Genomic DNA, 19823 nt, shown 5'->3' on the forward strand with positions numbered 1-19823 from the left:
AGAAATAAATTGTATGTAATACGATTCATATATTATTGTCCTGTAACTGTGTTAATAAAAATATATAGATGTTGTTATACTACACTGAATCCATTTGAACCTTTACTTATCGGTATGTCGTTATATAATTCCAGCACCTGATATTTTGTGTAAAACCGTACCTTATCTGAAGCATCATCCATTGTTGAACCGTATTCACTGACTGATGAAGATTTATTTTCAAAACAATTGAGATGATCTGTATTTCATGGATAACTATATGTTCCCATATAATGTTGTTTATAAAGTCAAAAAATTGAAAGCATAATTTTAGGAAAAGAAGTTACACATTTATAAGTTCATCATAATTATTCCAGATTTTGTGATATCTTTTATTTTAAGGTTTGATTTTTGAAATGAGTTTTTGAGATAAGGTAATATAGCCAATCAACGATTTATTTGTAAATCGGATTTAGATTAACTAAATTTAGGATGTATTAAACGATATGAAAGTATTGATTAGAATTTTCACCAAAAATGTATTGTGTATTCAATTTTAAAACTCAAAGGATAAGAAACACAACTAATATATAAGCATTAGAGATAATTTCCATTAATATATCCAAAACGTATTCCATGGAATCCTAATTTATTAGTTCCTGTTTATATAAGTTAGCAAACAACAACAATTCATTAAAATGCTACCATTGAATAATTTAAAAATGGCTGAGAAATCATCTGTTGATATTTCATCGGGTAATAATATGATAACAGATGATCGTATGGATTATCATCTTCTTGAAATACGTATCTGTAGAGGAAATGTTTGGGTAAGCTTGTTAACATTGTTTTTTTTACCACTCTATATCCATTAATTTTAATTCTAACACATTAATACATTGTTGTCTTTTCTAATAGAGACTTCCTGCGAAATTGAATAGAGTTCCAGGGCTGAAGAGTGAAGCTAATGTTTGTTGCTTGAATGGCGTAGGTGGAAGCTGGAATTGGCGGTTGAAAGAAGAGAAGGGTAAAAAGAAACCAAACTTATGTGTTTCTACTGGATTTCCTAAATTTTGTGCAGATAATGGACTAAAGGATGGTGATAAATGTTTGATTTGTTATATTGTTCAAGATCGTGCATTTTATTTATTTGATAAATGCAGTAAAAAATGATTTATTGAGTTATCAATGAAATGATTGCTATCTTTTTCAAGACATTAATGTTTACTTGTTAATTATTTATTTTGTTTAAAATTTGTGTTTTAGTTGATTGTAAGATATTGTTTGAAAAATAAAGATATTTGGTTACACTTATATTTGTATGTGATTGTATACAATTGTCAACAAATAATGTTTTGCTGAATTTCAACTAATTATGTATTATAGATGTAAATATTCATGCATTTAATTTAAGGATCTTGATTATACCTAAATCGTGGTATTAATTCCTAATAAATAATGTTAGATGAATTTCAACTAATTATGGTATTATTGTATGTGATTGGATACAATTGTCAACAGAAGTGTTAATATTAACTTAAAACAAATATTGATCACCTGCATATAATGATATTCAATTATAGAATATTATCAATTACAACTTGTAAATAGTTTGTTAATTATTTGTAAGCCCATCAATTGATTTAAGCCCATCAATTGATTTAAGCCTAATAAAGTTAACAAAAATAGGTTTAAAATGTTTACCAATAATACAAATACTAATGACTAAATAAAACCCTAAATTAGTATCAATGTATGAATGAGTTCTTCCACCAACATATAACCGTCAACCAAATTCATATCATGCGATCATGTAAGTTTTACTCAAACGATTTCCGTTTACTGTTATATTATAAATTTCTCTAACCTCTGTGTAAATATGTATTGAATATACAAAAAATATAACTTTAAGTTTAACTGATTACATACAAATTAAACACCATCAGAATACATAATATTTATATGAATCAGTATCAACAGGATCATATATGAATCAAGAACTGATACTTATAAAGCAAATCATAATTTACAGTTTGATACTTTTTCAGTTATATAACAGTAATACAATCAAACAACTTTATATTTTGTTTTACTTAGAAATCAAAGTAGTTTGCAACATTACTAAATCAAAAAGAAGCTTACAATTTTACAGGATTGATTTTTGACAATGTGTTATCTATCTTCAACCTTTCTGATAAAATTGAATTAGTGAAAATAATTCTGTTGTCAATTAATATATTAATCATTATTTCTTCTAATAATAGAGATTTCTTGTGTTTCAGACTCAATGGATACAGTGCTAACCAAAATGCATCGACCGTCCTTCATCCACACATTTTCACGTGAAGATGATATATTAGTGGTATTGTCATTATTTACAATATAAAACAATTAGATACTTAATTTGCTTATGAGTTCAATAGCTTCTGATCTTAGGATGATATTAAAAAACTTATATACTTTGTTACAACATCTACCATTATATTGGTTTCACGACTATTATCAAGGGAAATTACCTACACATAACGTTTGCATTCACACTTTACAAGGCTATAAGTCTGAAGTCGCTTTCACAATACACGATCTCACATTATTTCTAAGCGAAGGATTCGGAAAGATCATAACCGATCTTAAAATAAAAATGTCTGATATTCTATGCATTACAGCTTTTGACAAAGGCAATTATGAATTGGTTATCTATTCGAAAAGAAGAATGGCTCCAAAAAATTGGTTAAACATCACTAAAAATTGGGAGAAAATTACTGAATTACAGCTAAGAATGTTTGAAAAAGCTCATCATAGAAGATTCCCTTCTTTCATGCAGATTGTAGATGGGACCAACGTTAACGTGCTGGTATGTGGATTCTACACTAATGATCTAATTTACATACATCATACGTTCAACTTAACTAAACTATTAAACTTACAATATTACAATTAATTTTTTAGTTTATTATTAACATAAATTGCCATGATAGTTTTAGTCCACTAAACTATTTATTTTTAATTGTTTAATTAATTTAAACATTTATTTACATTGTTCACATATATGACAGACAATGGCTAAGAAATTCAAATCTGCATATAAGGGTCGGCAAAGTCCACAGCAACATGTCTTCTTTCACTACAACGGTTCGTACAAAAAAAGAATTCACATTTCTGTAATTCAAGATAAGTTGATATTTGGTGATGGCTGCCAACAGTTAATAGCGGATTTACATTTAAATCGTGGCGATCGAGTTATTTTCTATGCAATCAATTTTCATAATTGTAACGACCCGTCAAAATCGCTATTGACGCGGCACGTTAATCATTGATTCCACAGTGAGGTTTTGACCTCTATATGATACGTTTTGATAAAATATTGCATTCATTAAAATAAGTGACTTTCTAAACATAGAAAGTTATAAACATGTGGGCGAGTGCTTAGGTATAAGCAAAACCCCAAAATACATAAGTCTTTAATTTACAGGTTGACATCACAGTCCAATTATTTATTACACAACGCAGTTTTATTTTGAATGCAATAAACTTTGTACAAAGCATGAGAGACTCCATGCAGGCAACAAGCACATCACAGCGGAAGCACTGTAGCAAAATACGATTTCACTGTAGTAAATAGTGTTTTACTGTAGCAAATTGTGTTTTACTGTAGCAAGTAATTTTTACTGTAGCAAATAGTGTTTTACTGTAGCAAAGTAATTTTTACTGTAGCAAATAGGGTTTTACTGTAGGAAAGTCGTTTTTACTTGTACATATATATATACATACATATAATTGTTCATGAATCGTCGAGAGTAGTCAAAGGTAATTGTATATATGTAACAGTTCTAAAATTTTGAGACTCAATCTAACAGACTTTGTTTAACGTGTTAAAATAATAAATCGTATAGAGAATTGGTTTAAATAAGTCAAAAATTTTCGGGTCATCACAATAATATAGAATTGGTCATCTATAATGAAGTTGGTGATAAAAAGACAAGCATATCTACTTATCATTTAAAGGAAAATGAAGAGCCAGACTTTTTACAACATGAAGTTAAATCGTATGATTGCGAAATAACGATTCCGCGTGGTCGGGTATTAGTAAGTTAACATTATATTCGTTATACTAATTAAACATACACATGAACACATTTTTTATTGTGAATGTTTAAAAAGAAGTTATTTATGTTGAAAATTCCTTTTATAAACTTAAAGATGTAAATAACAAGTTTATTTTACAAATGAATTTTTTTCAGCGTCTTCCGAAAGAATTAATGCTACTTCCTGGACTACGAAGTGGGAAAAAAGTTTCATGTTATAATTTAGGAAGGAAGAAATACAAGTGGCGGTTGAAAAAAGAAAATTCAAGGACAAAGCCAAACCTTTCAGTTACATACGGTTTTTATAATTTCAGAAAACAAAATCGATTAAAGCCGGGAACAAACTACATATTCACCTATTATTTCGACGAACGCGCTTTCTATCTATACTGATGTTTAGCACAATGATCCTAAAACTTCTTTGCATTTGATGGATTGATCAAACATTGTTTTTTTGATTATATCCTCTTATGTTTTATTGTCAAGGTTAATTTCATATTGTTAGCATGTTTGTATTGTCAAGGTTGTTCTGTTTTGTTTATCATTTTCGTTACATAAACAAATACATGTTCTTCTAAATCTTGTTTTTAAGTTTTAGTATTTTTTTGGTTATCAATAACTATTGAAAGTTATATTTTTTATTCAAGTGTTTATTATAATTTAAAAACAGCTATTGTTTGATATATTTAGTTAACTGATAATGCTAAAAAGGAACATATATTTAGTATCAATATCCTTTCAATATGTAAAGCTTTTAGTTACTATTATTCTATTTTTATGTAATAATCGTTTAAATAAATAATTGCGAAGACAAAAGAAGAAAACGACGATTTGAAGACGCAAATGACCAAAAAGCTCAAATGTACAAGATACAATCCAAGTGGTTCCATTTATTGATAAGAAACGTCTAAAAATTACAAGAGTACAAGCCGCGGAACGCAAAATACAAGATATCTAAGCATGCGAAAAGACGTTCGAAAATCCGGAACCGAGACATAAATCAAGTATCAACGTACGAGTCGACGGACCTAAAATTACAAGTCAACTATGCACAAGAATATAATATATATATATATATATATATATATATATATATATATATATATATATATATATATATATATATATATATATATATATATATATATATATATAATTATATAAATTATATATATATATATATATATATATATATATATAATTATATAAATTATATATATATATATATATATATATATATATATATATTATGTCGACAAAGCTAGTGGCCAAAAGTAAATGAGCTGGAACCAGAAGCTCCGCACTCGCGGAGCTTTGAAGCACAAAACCTCCGCACTCACGGAGCACACCAGGACCCAAATCCCACTATAAAAGGCGATGCAATTCGACGAAATATTTACACCTTTTTCCAATCTCTCAATCTCTATATGTAATATATTTATATTATAATTTTAATTTTAATTTAAGATTAATAATAAATTATGGTTTAGTTGGGTTATTGTAAGAAATGTTTTACGGGTTTTAAAGTCGGAGTTCTGTCCGTGTAACGCTACGTGATTAATAACCACTGTAAGCTATGTTCTTCCTTTTTAAATTAATGTCTCATAACTAAGTTATTATTATGCTTATTTGAGCCGAAGTAATCGTGATGTTGGACTAAATATTTAAGGCGGGGTTATTGGATTTTGTATCATAATTCGGGTTTGGACAAAAGACCGACACTTGTGAACATTGGACTATGAACTATTAATAGATGGGGGGTATTGTCTAATCGAATGACAACTCATTAGAATCTGTCAAACCTATCTTCAAATTAGTTAATCTAATAATTATTAAATGATTATGCATGTCCTATTTAGTGACGTTTATACGACATCTTTTACGATCATTTAATTAATTATTCGGGTTGGGTAATTGATTATTCAAACTGATCAAGTGGGTAAATTAATGTTCATATCTTATTAAAACAGGGGTGGATTACATACAAGGGTAATTGGTGTAATTGTTAACAAAGTATTAAAACCTTGGATTACACACAGTCGATAACCTGGTGTAATTATTAACAAAGTATTAAAACCTTGTTACAGTTCGAATCCCTAATTAGTTGGAATATTTGACTTCGAGAATAAGGTTAATTTGACGAGCATTTTATAATTATGACCGATGGACTATCATGGACAAAAACCAGATAGGTATCAAATAAACCAGGACAAAGGACAATTAATCCGGGTAACAATTAATTAAAATCAAAACATCAAACATCATGATTACGAAAGTTTAAATAAGCATAATACTTTTATTTCATATTTCATCGTACCTTTATTTACTGTCATTTTAATTACTGCAATTTACTTTATCGCAATTTAAATTCTGTCATTTATATTATCGTCATTTATCTTTACGCTTTATTTAAAATCGACAAACCGGTCATTAAACGGTAAAACCCCCCTTTTAAAATAATAATAATGCTACTATATTACTAATATATATATATATATATATATATATATATATATATATATATATATATATATATATATACAAATATAATTGTTTAAAAATATAGTGTACGCAATAAGCCGTCTCCCTGTGGAACGAACCGGACTTACTAAAAACTATACTACTCTACGATTAGGTACACTGCCTATTGTGTTGTAGCAGAGTTTAGGTATATCCCATTTGTAAATAAATAATTAAAACTTGTGTAATTTATATCGTATTTCGTAATAAAAATAATAGTATTTCGTATACACCGCTGCACACATCATTAACATAGAGAAATAGTATTATGAAACACTAATAAGGTAGATACTAAAAATAATGAATTTGGTGTGTGTAAATACAAACTGAGCTGGCCACAGAATTTATTAGTAGCATCCCATATTCAATTACATAAAACACATTATTATAGGTGATAATTACATACAATTCATAGCTACATAAGAACTTATCTGAAAGATAAGTAGAAGGCTAACCAATTATAGTTTCCAAAAAAAAGATTAACTGAATACTGGATAAACACAAAAAAAAGTTGCATAGCCATAGTTTCAGACACAAAAAAGTGAAGGATAAGTTATTGTTAGGTTAAAGGTTTATACCTGAACATTTGGAACTTTGTGTTTTTTGTCCTGAATAATAACAAACTGTTTTTCATCACGTATGAAAGCAATGACCAATTCTGAAATGTCGCGTTCATATTGATTATAAACGTTCCATATTAATTGATTTCGTCGCGAGGTTTTGACCTCTATATGAGACGTTTTTCAAAGACTGCATTCGATTTTAAAACAAACCATAATCTTTAAAATATTACGACGATTATCAAATAATGATAATCTAAAATATAGCGTTTTTCACACGACCATTACATAATGGTTTACAATAATATTACACATCAACATAAGTCTTCGAATGCAGTTTTTAAACAATATTATACAAGCATGGACTCCAAATCTTGTCCTTAATTTAGTATGCAACAGCGGAAGCTCTTAATAATCACCTGAGAATAAACATGCTTAAAACGTCAACAAAATTATTGGTGAGTTATAGGTTTAACCTACATATTATTAAATCATAATAATAGACCACAAGATTTCATTTTTATAACACATCTCTTATCAGGCATTTCGCAAACTGCATAGAGATAAAAATCATTCATATGTTGAACACCTGGTAACCGACGTTAACTTAATGCATAGAATATCCCCAAAACAGAACCTCTCATCTGTATAATAATCTCGAAGTACTAAACCATCCATAACCTGAATGGGGGTTGTTAAGCCCAATAGATCTATCTTTAGGATTCGTGTCAATTAGGGGCCATTTCCCTAATTCTTAGGCTACCAGACTTGAAGGGCGATATTTGGTTTAATAATCCAAACATAGAATGTAGTTTTGCGTACTTGTGTCTATTTTGTAAAACATTTATAAAGCTGCATGTATTCTCATCCCAAAATATTAGATTTTAAAAGTGGGACTATAACTCACTTTCACAGATTTTTACTTCGTCGGGAAGTAAGACTTGGCCACTGGTCGATTCACGAACCTATAACAAATATGTACATATATATCAAAGTATGTTTAAAATATATTTACAATATTTTTAATACGTTTTAATGTTTTAAATATTTTCAGTCAGCTGTCCTGGTTAGTAACCTACAACTAGTTGTCCATAGTTAGATGTACAGAAATAAATTGATATATATTATCTTGACCCAATCCGTGACCCAGTGTATACACGTCTCAGGCTAGATCACAACTCAAAGTATATATATTTTTGGAATCAACCTCAACCCTGTATAGCTAACTCCAACATTACTGCATATAGAGTGTCTATGGTTGTTCCAAATAATATATATAGATGGGTCGATATGATATGTCAAAACATTTGCATACGTGTCTATGGTATCCCAAGATTACATAATATATTAGAATACATGTATAATATAATATAAGTTAGCTAGGATATGATTTGTATAGATTTGTTACCAATTTTCACGTAGCTACAACAAGTAAAAATATCAAATCTTGTTTTACCCATAACTTCTTTGTTTTAAATTCGTTTTGAGTGAATCCAATTGATATGGTTTCATATTGAACTTAATTTTATGAATCTATACATAAAAATATAAGTTTATAGTCGGAAATACAGGTTACAAGTCATTTTTGTAAAGGTAATCATTTCAGTCGAAAGAACGACGTCTAGATGACTATTTTGGAAAACATACTTCCATTTTGAGTTTAATCATGATTTTTGGATATAGTTTCATGTTCATAAGAAAAATCATTTTCCCAGAAGAACAACTTTTAAATCAAAGTTTATCATAGTTTTTAATTAACTAACCCAAAACAGCCCGCGGTGTTACTACGACGGCGTATATCCAGTTTTACGGTGTTTTTCTTGTTTTCAGGTTTTAAATCATTAAGTTAGCATATCATATAGATATAGAACATGTGTTTAGTTGATTTTAAAAGTCAATTTAGAAGGATTAACTTTTTTTTGCGAACAAGTTTAGAATTAACTAAACTATGTTCTAGTGATTACAAGTTTAAACCTTCGAATAAGGTAGTTTTATATATATGAATCAAATGATGTTATGAACATCATTACTACCTCAGGTTTTGTGGATAAACCCACTGGAAATGAGAAAAATATATCTAGCTTCAAAGGATCCTTGGATGGCTTGAAAGTTCTTGAAGCAGAATCATGACACGAAAACAAGTTCAAGTAAGATTTTCACTCGAAATAAGATTGTTATAGTTATAGAAATTGAATCAAAGTTTGAATATGAGTATTAACTTGTATTAGAAAGATATCTTACTATAAATGAGAAAGATTTCTTGAGGTTGGATGATCACTTTACAAGATTGGAAGTAAGCTAGCAAACTTGGAAGTATTCTTGATTTTATGAAACTAGAACTTATAGAATTTATGAAGAACACTTAGAACTTGAAGATAGAACTTGAGAGAGATCAATTTGATGAAGAAAATTGATGAATGAAAGTGTTTGTAGGTGTTTTTGGTCGTTGGTATATGGATTAGATATAAAGGATGTGTAATTTTGTTTACATGTAAATAAGTCATGAATGATTACTAATATTTTTGTAATTTTATGAGATATTTCATGCTAGTTGCCAAATGATGGTTCCCACATGTGTTAGGTGACTCACATGGGCTGCTAAGATCTAAACATTGGAGTGTATATACCAATAGTACATACATCTAAAAGCTGTGTATTGTACGAGTACGAATACGGATGCATACGAGTAGAATTGTTGATGAAACTGAACGAGGATGTAATTGTAAGCATTTTTGTTAAGTAGAAGTATTTTGATAAGTGTCTTGAAGTCTTTCAAAAGTGTATAAATACATATTAAAACACTACATGTATATACATTTTAACTGACTCGTTAAGTCATCGTTAGTCGTTACATGTAAATGTTGTTTTGAAGCCTTTAGGTTAACGATCCTGTTAAGTGTTGTTAACCCATTGTTTATTATATCAAATGAGATGTTAAATTATTACATTATCATGATATTATGATATATTAATATATCTTAATATGATATATATACAATTAAATGTCGTTACAACGATAATCGTTACATATATGTCTCGTTTCGAAATCATTAAGTTAGTAGTCTTGTTTTTACATATGTATTTCATTGTTAATATACTTAATGATATGTTTACTTATCATAATACCATGTTAACTATATATATATCCATATATATGACATCATATAGTTTTTACAAGTTTTAACGTTCGTGAATCACCGGTCAACTTGGGTGGTCAATTGTCTATATAAAACCTATTTCAATTAATCAAGTCTTAATAAGTTTGATTGCTTAACATGTTGGAAACACTTAATCATATAAATATCAATTTCATTTAATATATATAAACATGGAAAAGTTCGGGTCACTACAAATTCATCTCCAGGCTTATAACCATTAGCTTTGATAAACGGCATCCATCCCGACGACACTGTGAGGTTAGGCTGCTTTTTCTTCTTTTCCCTTCTTACTCCCCAAATATGAACTACTTTATTAACGTCCCAACACCTGTACTTTTCTCCATGCTTCAATTCAGGGATTTGTAGGAAATGTTTTGGAATGCGCTATAAACATAAGATCAAAGAACAGTGTGACACAAAACCAAACATCATTTAATTATAGATTCATCACCACGAAATTTCGTAAAATGAAATCATCAACAATTTCAATAAAATAGTAATAACATAAAATATTAAAAAGTATTATGTATGTTGATACAGTTTTCATACCCAAGTGTGACCACCTGGGACTTTCAACCACATCCAGTAGTTATTGCCGTCACCATATGGCTGCTTATCAGATTCATCACAATCTGAATCTGAATCATAAATCCTGTATCCTGGACGGATAATAAAAGGAGTATTGTAATGACGGTCAACTATTTCATCGTATTCATCTTTAGTTATCTCTTGAATGTCGGATCTTTGGTCGGACTCTTCAATAGTACATCAGCGTTTTTACAACCATTAACTGGACCTTGTGATGACGAACCCTTCTCAAAATTAGGTTTGCCTGATTGATATGGAGAAGTCATTGGAATAGTTTTCATTAGCTGCACAAATATGAAACAATAAATTTACATGGTAATAGTGTAGTCTAATAAAAAAACCCCAAAATGCAATTATATATCTGAAGACATTATTGCTAATTCTCAAATTAGTAAAAAGACCTATTCCAACAAAGATAACAAATTTAACTCTAAATAAGCTATCAATCAACTACAATGCATGTCATTTATTCGGATTGTGACCATGAAATTAGTGATCAATTTTATATTTTTTACTTGAAAACCGGAAAAAATTGGAGCTTTTGGAATACGAAACATCACAATTGATTTACACCAAAACTAAACATCTAGTCTCGCAAAATCTAATCAAGAAGTGTAATGAAACAAAAAATTATTACATTCAGACAATACATAAATTGCAATTAGGGTTTGTATTACTTGATAATGACAACAGTTACCTCATTAGTGAAATAAAGATACACAATCAAAACCAAGATTTCGAAGCAAAAAAATAAACCTGAGTTCAATGTTGATGAAGATCCGTAGAGAGAAAACCTTGAAGTATAAAATCACCGTATCTATGACTTAGATTTTTGTATGCACAAGGTTTATGTAAATACGCAATGTTTTGTTCTAATCGAAGCCATCTGATGGACTTAGAATACAATGGGTTAAGAGGTTTACATGGGCCGTTTTTTTTGTGATTAAAGGGTCCAATTGCAATAAATGTAATATAATTGGGCTTATTTGACAAAAAACTGTATGAGTATAAAATTTTGAATTATAGTAATAATAATAATATTTTCATTTTTATTAAATATGAATCAGTTTCTAAAGATAATTAAGTGTTATTCTTTAAGTAATAAGTTTTTTTTATTGTCATTGTACTCGTAAAACATGATAAGTTAAAATCCTTTAATGTTAGTTTACCAATTTAGTACTACGTAGACCTTTCCATGGTTACATATAAGTTTTGTGATATATAGTTCGTTACAAATGCTTATAATAGAGTGTGATTTTGTAAAACCTTTGATACACAAGGAGTTTGACGTACCTATGTAACTTGGCAAAATGCTGAATTAATTAACTAATAAATGGCATTTATGTAGATTCATTTTAGACCGAGATAGTAATGTACCGTGCTTTTTTATAGTTTTCCACCTATTATACATGTTATGTAAAGAAAGCAGAATTATGCAAAGATATCCAATGAAGTTTAGTGGCCAAAATTATCAACATTAATAAAACCTAATACATCATTAGGTAATAGTTTTAATAATACGAAGAACAATAAGTTGAAATCATCAAATGTAAAAAGAAAGCTAAGTACATTAAAAGTCCATTATCCAAAATACATAGTTAGTAATCTGCATAGTATACGGAAAATTGCAGAGTAATAACGTTAACATATCTGCTTCAACACATGCAACATGTAGTTACTTTCAGTCTGAGAAGATCATGAACAATCGTGATGATCGTCGATATCCAAGGATGATGTTTTCACCACCTATGTATTGATTACTCTTGACGAAATTGGACCAACCTTTAGTCACAGAGAGATTTGTTGCTTTTTACAAACTTCGGTCTTTAATACCTACATATGCTTTTTATTGTGAATATCCAAACACTCGTACTCATTGCCATTCCTTAAGTCTGGTATTTGAAGTAGATATTTTGGTAGGCGCTTTGAAAATAATTGATCAATGTTGTTAAGTACTGATTAACAAATATAGAATAAAGTGTTGTGATAAAAGAACATAGTGTAAGTAGAGACTAAAAAAATATGCATAAATTGATATAAGTACTGTATATTGGAAGAATGTTTTTTGTAATTAGTAAGGTTTCTTACCAAAACATGCCCTTTAGGTATCTTGCATCGAACCCAAAAGAAGTCACCATCATTGCCCATTATGCCAGGAAAATCATTGGCCATGCTTCTGTATGAAGAGCATATAGTTGTAGCATTAGTGGATTGCATGATCAATTTACTAAATGTACTGATAGATTAGGTATTTTATTGATACCTTAATTGACAAGGCATTGTTTGTACAAGTAACCGTACAAAGTCAAATATGTGCAATGTATATAGAAGTGAAGAGTCAATAAGCATGAATTTGATTTACAATTAATGGATTTGTTGGTTAAGGTATCAAATGTTCGCCTAATCAATTGTTTAAAACATTGTAATACAGATTATCTAAGGTCAATTTCAAATTGTGTGAAAACACGAAATATGAAAACCTAATTTAAAACTTATGACAAATTTTGTTTATTTTCTGCATTTTGTAGATTTAAGTAGTTTACTAAAAGTAAAAATACGTAGTTTTTGTATGTGTCTTGAAGTGGCAATAACCTGTGTTTACTAAAAGAAGATTTAGGACATCACCTAGGGTTATTAATGAAGTATGTCTAAAACTCAAAATAGTTTGTTAGTATCAAAATTGAAAGTGCAGATCCATTTGCTTGTGTACTGAATCCCTTTACGATTACTTTTAACAGTTAATCAATAAGGGTAATTCGAAGAAAGGATGTACAAATGATATACTTAATTGTCTGAACCCTAACAGGTAAAAACTTTTATAAATTGAACATACACAAGGGATTAGTTAAAGTAAATAGACTACACAATTTTTCAATGTGTTTAATAAGTTCATTTATTAGGCTTACATTCAAAGATTATACAGTTCAAGAACAAGTAGATCCTTACATGCACTTGTTAATGAAAAAATATATCTAAATTAATCTGAAATAACACCAAATCAGATACATATTCAGGTTTGACGCCCTAAAGATTTAGAATACAAACATCTTACCTGATATAGTAGATCGCAGATGATGATAATATACACCAAAGAAGATCTCCGGTTTCCAAAGCGGTACTATAAACTTGATTTTGACTTCTCACCAAACTCATAAAGTGCCGGTATGTATTTAATCGAGAGTCTTCGTGAGGAAGACTAAATCTTTTATGGGATTAGTGAAAAGATTTTATTGGGTCGTCTTGAATATAGTATTGGGCCAAATATATATTGGGCCAATTTTGCACTCTTTTGTATATATATAAAAAGTTAAGAGTTATACATTGTGGTTAACATCCTACTATATATTAAAAGAGAGCCCTTATTAACAAAAAACTTAAACCCATCTACCTTCTTATCACCATTGGATCAACATTTTTCAAAATCTTACCCTTAAATCTAATGGCTAAAAATGATCCATCAAAACCATTACTTAATCTAACAAAATGTCCAAAGTGGTACCAAAATACCCTCCATGAAATTAAATCATATTAATTCAAAATTCAAATTTTTGAAAACTTGGAAAGTCAATAACAATCAAACCTATATTTATTCCATCCTCTTCAAAATCCCTACACATTCGCATTTCACATTAAAATCCGGTTTATAGCCTCTTTCTGTTTCCAATTCGAGTTGCATATTGGTATCAATTTAAAAGTTTTAGAAAGTCAACATATCACATACGAATCAGTTACAAATTCAATCCTGGAATCCACACTCAGTAACGAGTATTCTTTGATATTGTTATCCCTAATTTCTTGCAAAGGTGATGTGTTTTGATCTTATCTTCTTTTAAATTTAGAAAATTGTATATTTTTCTTTATTTGTTAATGGAATTAGTTATCAACAGCTATGATCTTATAATCTTGATTCTAATTACACATTACCTTGTCACCTATAAATACATCGTCTATTTCAGTCTCTTAGAATCACCTTTTACAAAACACATCTTCAAATCACAAAATAAATCTGCTTAATAATGTCCAAGGTTGTTAGAGAAGTTGAACCAGAAGTAGTACCATTCACTCCACTGAACATGATCACTCAAGAAAGAAGAGATTGGAAAGTAAGAGTGAAGGTTCTAGACCAATGGAAGAAAACACCATACCCATATTACGATACATATGTGTTCACCCAGACACCAAAGCAAGGCTCGACAAAACAGAAAGTATCATAGTACGTCGTCCTTCCCTGAAATGGAACTTTCATGCTGGAGCAAGAACTAGCATGGTTTGGCAAGCCAGATTCAATCTTGTCTTATGAATTCATTCTTGCTAATTTCCAGGTATTGTTATAATCCTTTTGTAGTGTGGGTTGATTTTTTTTTTTTTTCAAAACATTGCTAAATACACATATGTTGTTTTTTGCAATAATTCAAAATGCAGGGCAATAAGATCCGAGCTTCTGTTTTTAAAAATTATATGGCTTTTTTTGCTCACTCATTTAAAGAAGGTTGTTATGTTGATTTGAGCAACTTTGAGGTTAAGGTCCACGATGATGAATACAAGCTAGTGGACCATGAGTTGATCTCTATGTTGAAGAAAAGCGTTGTCAAAAGGTGTCAACCCTTCAAGATCTTAAGAGATGTTCATAATTTTGTGACTTTTAAGGATGTCAATAAAGGGTTGGTCCCAAAGGAATCTGTGTTTGATAACTACAATATTAACCTTAATCATTGTTTTGTTTTTTCATTGTTTTATTTACATTCTTATTGCTAAAGTTTTGTCTTTAATAATGTGCTGAATCAAATACATAATATTGTTGTCTTCACTCAGACGTTGTTGGACAGTTGGTCAAGGTGATCAACATAAAAGTGGATAAGGAGTCTGAAGATGACAAGAAATCAATTGATTTTGAATTGGCTGACATCAGGTTACTCTAACCAGTTTTTCATTAATGACTTTTATTTACAACATTATTGCAAACACATATTTTAATTGGTTTATTATTGAATGCTCTTTTTGTTGTGTTTATAAGGTTTTATCAACCTCTTGACATACGTTTCTATTCATGCACCTACACTATTATTTCATTGAAACATGATGATTTACCAATTTCGTATGCGTTTGATTCGCATGTGGTGTCCCAATAGAGAGGAAAATCAGTATTTACTGGTTGTGTATTTGGCTCATCAATAATCCCACATATATGGCATACATTCATTATCTATTTCACAATGACAAAATTTGGATTGAAGAATAACACTTGCATACCAAATAACTCTGATGAACTTCTAGCATCAGCAGGCCCATTTTGTTATATGAGAATGACTACTTGGGTGGTAAACCTAAAGTTTTCACAATGACAAAAAAGAAGATACACAGAACAATTAGCATGCCAAGATATTTATGAGTCATTAATCTTTGGAAAAATGATGAAAGAATTTCTAAAATAAGAACACAACACTTGAATATAAATTTTTTGTCGCATTTATAACTAACAAACAAACATTTAAGAACTGCTCTTACGGATATCGTGCATCTCCAGATTTACCAGCATACAAAACCCGCTGATGGGTCCTCCTCATATCCGCAATCATCTGTAACGGGTTAGTCCGTCTAAGCATGGCCACGACTCCAGATGTCTTCTCCATGTTTTGGTACGCATGTGACCAGGAACCCGTTGAAAAAGCACGAGAAAGCCCGTTAGTAATAATGGTTGCATCCAGGTAACACACTATTTCACCTGCTGTTTTATCCGGATGCAGATCCCGTTGCATCGGTTTAACTATCTGCTGCTCGGTGTGTTTCAGATGATTCCTAAGTTCCCGTTCGAGTAGCTCACCAGCTCTAACCTTATGTCCCTAAAATCATATTTGTTGTTAGCCTTTCTTTGACCCATATAACCTTCAAGAAGGCACTTCACCATGTATCCCAAAACCGAGCTTTTCTACCGATCCGATGATATTAAGGAAACAAATACGTCTGAATGCATTCTACAATTGTTTCCTCAGGTGGAAATCTGCTTTTTTAGAAGATTCTCAATAAACCTTAGTGAATTTCTCCCTTTACGAAAATTTTTCTGCCTTGGTGATGTTTACGTCCTTGATGTCAGCATCGATGAGGTTAACTACATCTTTATTCGATTTCACACCAAGGGCATAAAAAGGATCCAGACCGGTATATCCATCAGGCGTAGAATATAAACCGTTACCACTTTCGCCGCACCACCGATATCTTCAAACTTTGGCCCATCAGCAAGTTTTACATACAACCTCTTTCTCTTGTTAACTAACCAATACGTCACTCGCCAACTTTGATTATCACTCAACCATACTCAATTTGATCCAAGTTGTTCCTGTGCGATAAACGTCTGCAATAACATGAGACTGTCAACCCATCATCATCAAGTGCAAGCCTTAAAGGTATTTGGTCTACTAAGCCCGCGTTATTTGTTTATGATACCCACATTATTTCCAAAGATATAAAAAAAACTCATATCTTGGCCCCCATTATAGCCAGCTTACTGCATATCAAATACAGCAAAATATTGGCCCCCACAAAGTGTGTATTGACAGATCTTTTCAAAATGGTTTATATTCAAACCCATCCACCATGTTTACACTGGATCATCGTCAAAGTTACCTATGACGCGTTAGTCATTGTAATGACTTATGAGTCAGTATTTATGGTGGACAAACCCAAACTTCTCTTTCAGTACCCGTAGAGTTTCAAATACAATCAATTTACAAATACTATAGAAAATTCATATTAAGTTTTACCTTTTTTAATTGAAAGACAGGTGAGCGATACAAGCCGTTCAAATGTTCAACATCATTACAGCTAAAACGGGATCAACACTAATGAATGAATATCTAAATATCTGTAACATTAATCTTCACGATTTATAAAAGAAGTATTTATTAGAAGTTATTTAGTGCTCTTAAATAAGTGTAGACAACTTCCAAATCATGTAAAATTAAAAAATACATGATTTTGAAAAACAAAATTTAATGAATGTTAAAGCTTAAGTTTATGTAATGGGTAATCACTTAAGAAAGTTTGATAACATATACTCGTAATAGGATGTAATGCGTATGAAATTAGTAGTATAAAACATTTCACCATACAGCAATGAAATTTTAAAGAGGTGAGTTTATTTTAACAGTTAACGGATACTGGCACATTAGTAACCATTCGTTACAAAAGGTTGTTCGGATCTACACATAGTTATATAGCTATTAACATTCCAAAAAACGGTAAACTACTTGTTGTGGATCCGATAACATGGTCAGTACCACTTAATTACAAACCTTCATAATATAAATTGCTCTACTAAAGTCTCAAATCGTTTTTTTTTTTCAACAACTGTATAATAGTAATTGACTACAAATTTGGGGGTTTCTTAATTGTTTGTGGTAACGGAATTAAAAAATGGACCAGAAAATAAGGAATTAAAAATACACACAGAGACTTACTGGATTATGAAGATGAAGTTCCTTAGGTGTGATGAACCGAGACTCCTGCAACTTATGTGAAGAAGAAACACAACCGTTCAAGTTCGATTTAGACTTGTGTTTGTTTTGTTCACCGATTGAATCATTGAGATTTAGGGTTTTGTATTCGATTGGTTGTAGAGACGAAGAACGATGGGAGTTATTAGGGTTTGTAACGGGTGGGTTGAAGAGACGAAGAAGGAGAAGATAGAATGAGGTTCGATATTTTTTTTTTTTCCTTCTAATATTGCCAGCCTGCATGATTAGGTGTTAAATACAATTAGGAGAATGATTAACATGTCAGTACTTGTCATAAGGAACTGCTAATTGTCTAATACATAGGATTTAAATTTAGGGAGCTGATACGTACACCACTTACTTTTTGCCATACACCACCAAAATTTAATTTTAGACCATTTTACCCTTTCTCATAATTAATTTAGGGAAAAGAGCCTTGAGTTAGAAAGGGTAAAATAGTCAAAGATTATAGTTTGGTGGTGTATGGCAAAAAAACAAGTGGTGTACGGATCAACTCCCTTAAATTTATGATTTATAAGATGTAGGTTATGTTTAGCAAGGAGTTTTTAGGAACTTTTTCAAGCTTCTAACTTTTGGCTATAAAAGCTCATATTTAATAAATAGCTTCGTTTGGTTGACATAGCTTAAAGCTTTTAATGGGATTGAAAATGCTCCAAGAAGCTCATAAATGAAACGCTTTATGACATAGCGTTTAGAAAGTTACAAGAGCTTTTAGGCTTTAGTTTACTTAAATACCCCCTCTTATATATTAGAAATGCTCTCACGTACATCCAACATATTTTGGGGCATCCAATTTTTAGTTACCGAGTTAGATATATCAATATTAAATTTGTGTATTATCAATATCGATGTATTTCCAAAATATATATATTATATATATAATATAAATATTCTATTTAATCACATATTTCCTAAAGATGGTACTGTATAATGTATATATGTTTGTATTGTATGTTTATTTGGTAAAATCGTTATCGTAATCAAAATTGTAATAATTGTAGCATAATCAGTTGTTGTATATTGTATATATATGTATATGTATGTATTGCATGTTTATTTGGTAAAAATGAAATCATTATTATAATTGAAATCGTAATCGTAACTGATATCCCTCGTGTCCATTTTTGTCATTTTATATTTTTTTAACAGCTCCAACTACTTTGCCAAACAATTAAATACATTTAAAAAGCTTCAGCTAAACGCTTGCAGTTAAACGCTTGCAGCTTCCAGCTAGTTTTGCCAAACATACCCGTAATATATATATATATATATATATATATATATATATATATATATATATATATATATATATATATATATATATATATATATAGGCAGGATCAATGAGTAAGTAACCAATCGGGGGAAGCGGGGTAAGCAAAAAAAAAAAGTTTTCATTTTTTTTGGAATTTTTTTTTTCGG

At 30.1% G+C, this 19823-nt stretch overlaps 1 long non-coding RNA gene across 1 annotated transcript; it reads right to left on the reverse strand.

Annotated features, from left to right (window-relative positions):
• Positions 1-16256: 16256 nt before the first annotated feature.
• On the reverse strand, positions 16257-18588 carry LOC139857944 (uncharacterized). Its single transcript, XR_011762746.1, has 2 exons — positions 18345-18588; positions 16257-17239 (listed from the first exon to the last, which is right to left on the reverse strand). It is a non-coding gene; the product is annotated as an uncharacterized lncRNA (long non-coding RNA).
• Between the last annotated feature and the right edge of the window lie 1235 nt (positions 18589-19823).

Source organism: Rutidosis leptorrhynchoides, chromosome 1 (genome assembly GCF_046630445.1).
Source record: "Rutidosis leptorrhynchoides isolate AG116_Rl617_1_P2 chromosome 1, CSIRO_AGI_Rlap_v1, whole genome shotgun sequence".
NCBI lineage: Eukaryota > Viridiplantae > Streptophyta > Magnoliopsida > Asterales > Asteraceae > Rutidosis > Rutidosis leptorrhynchoides.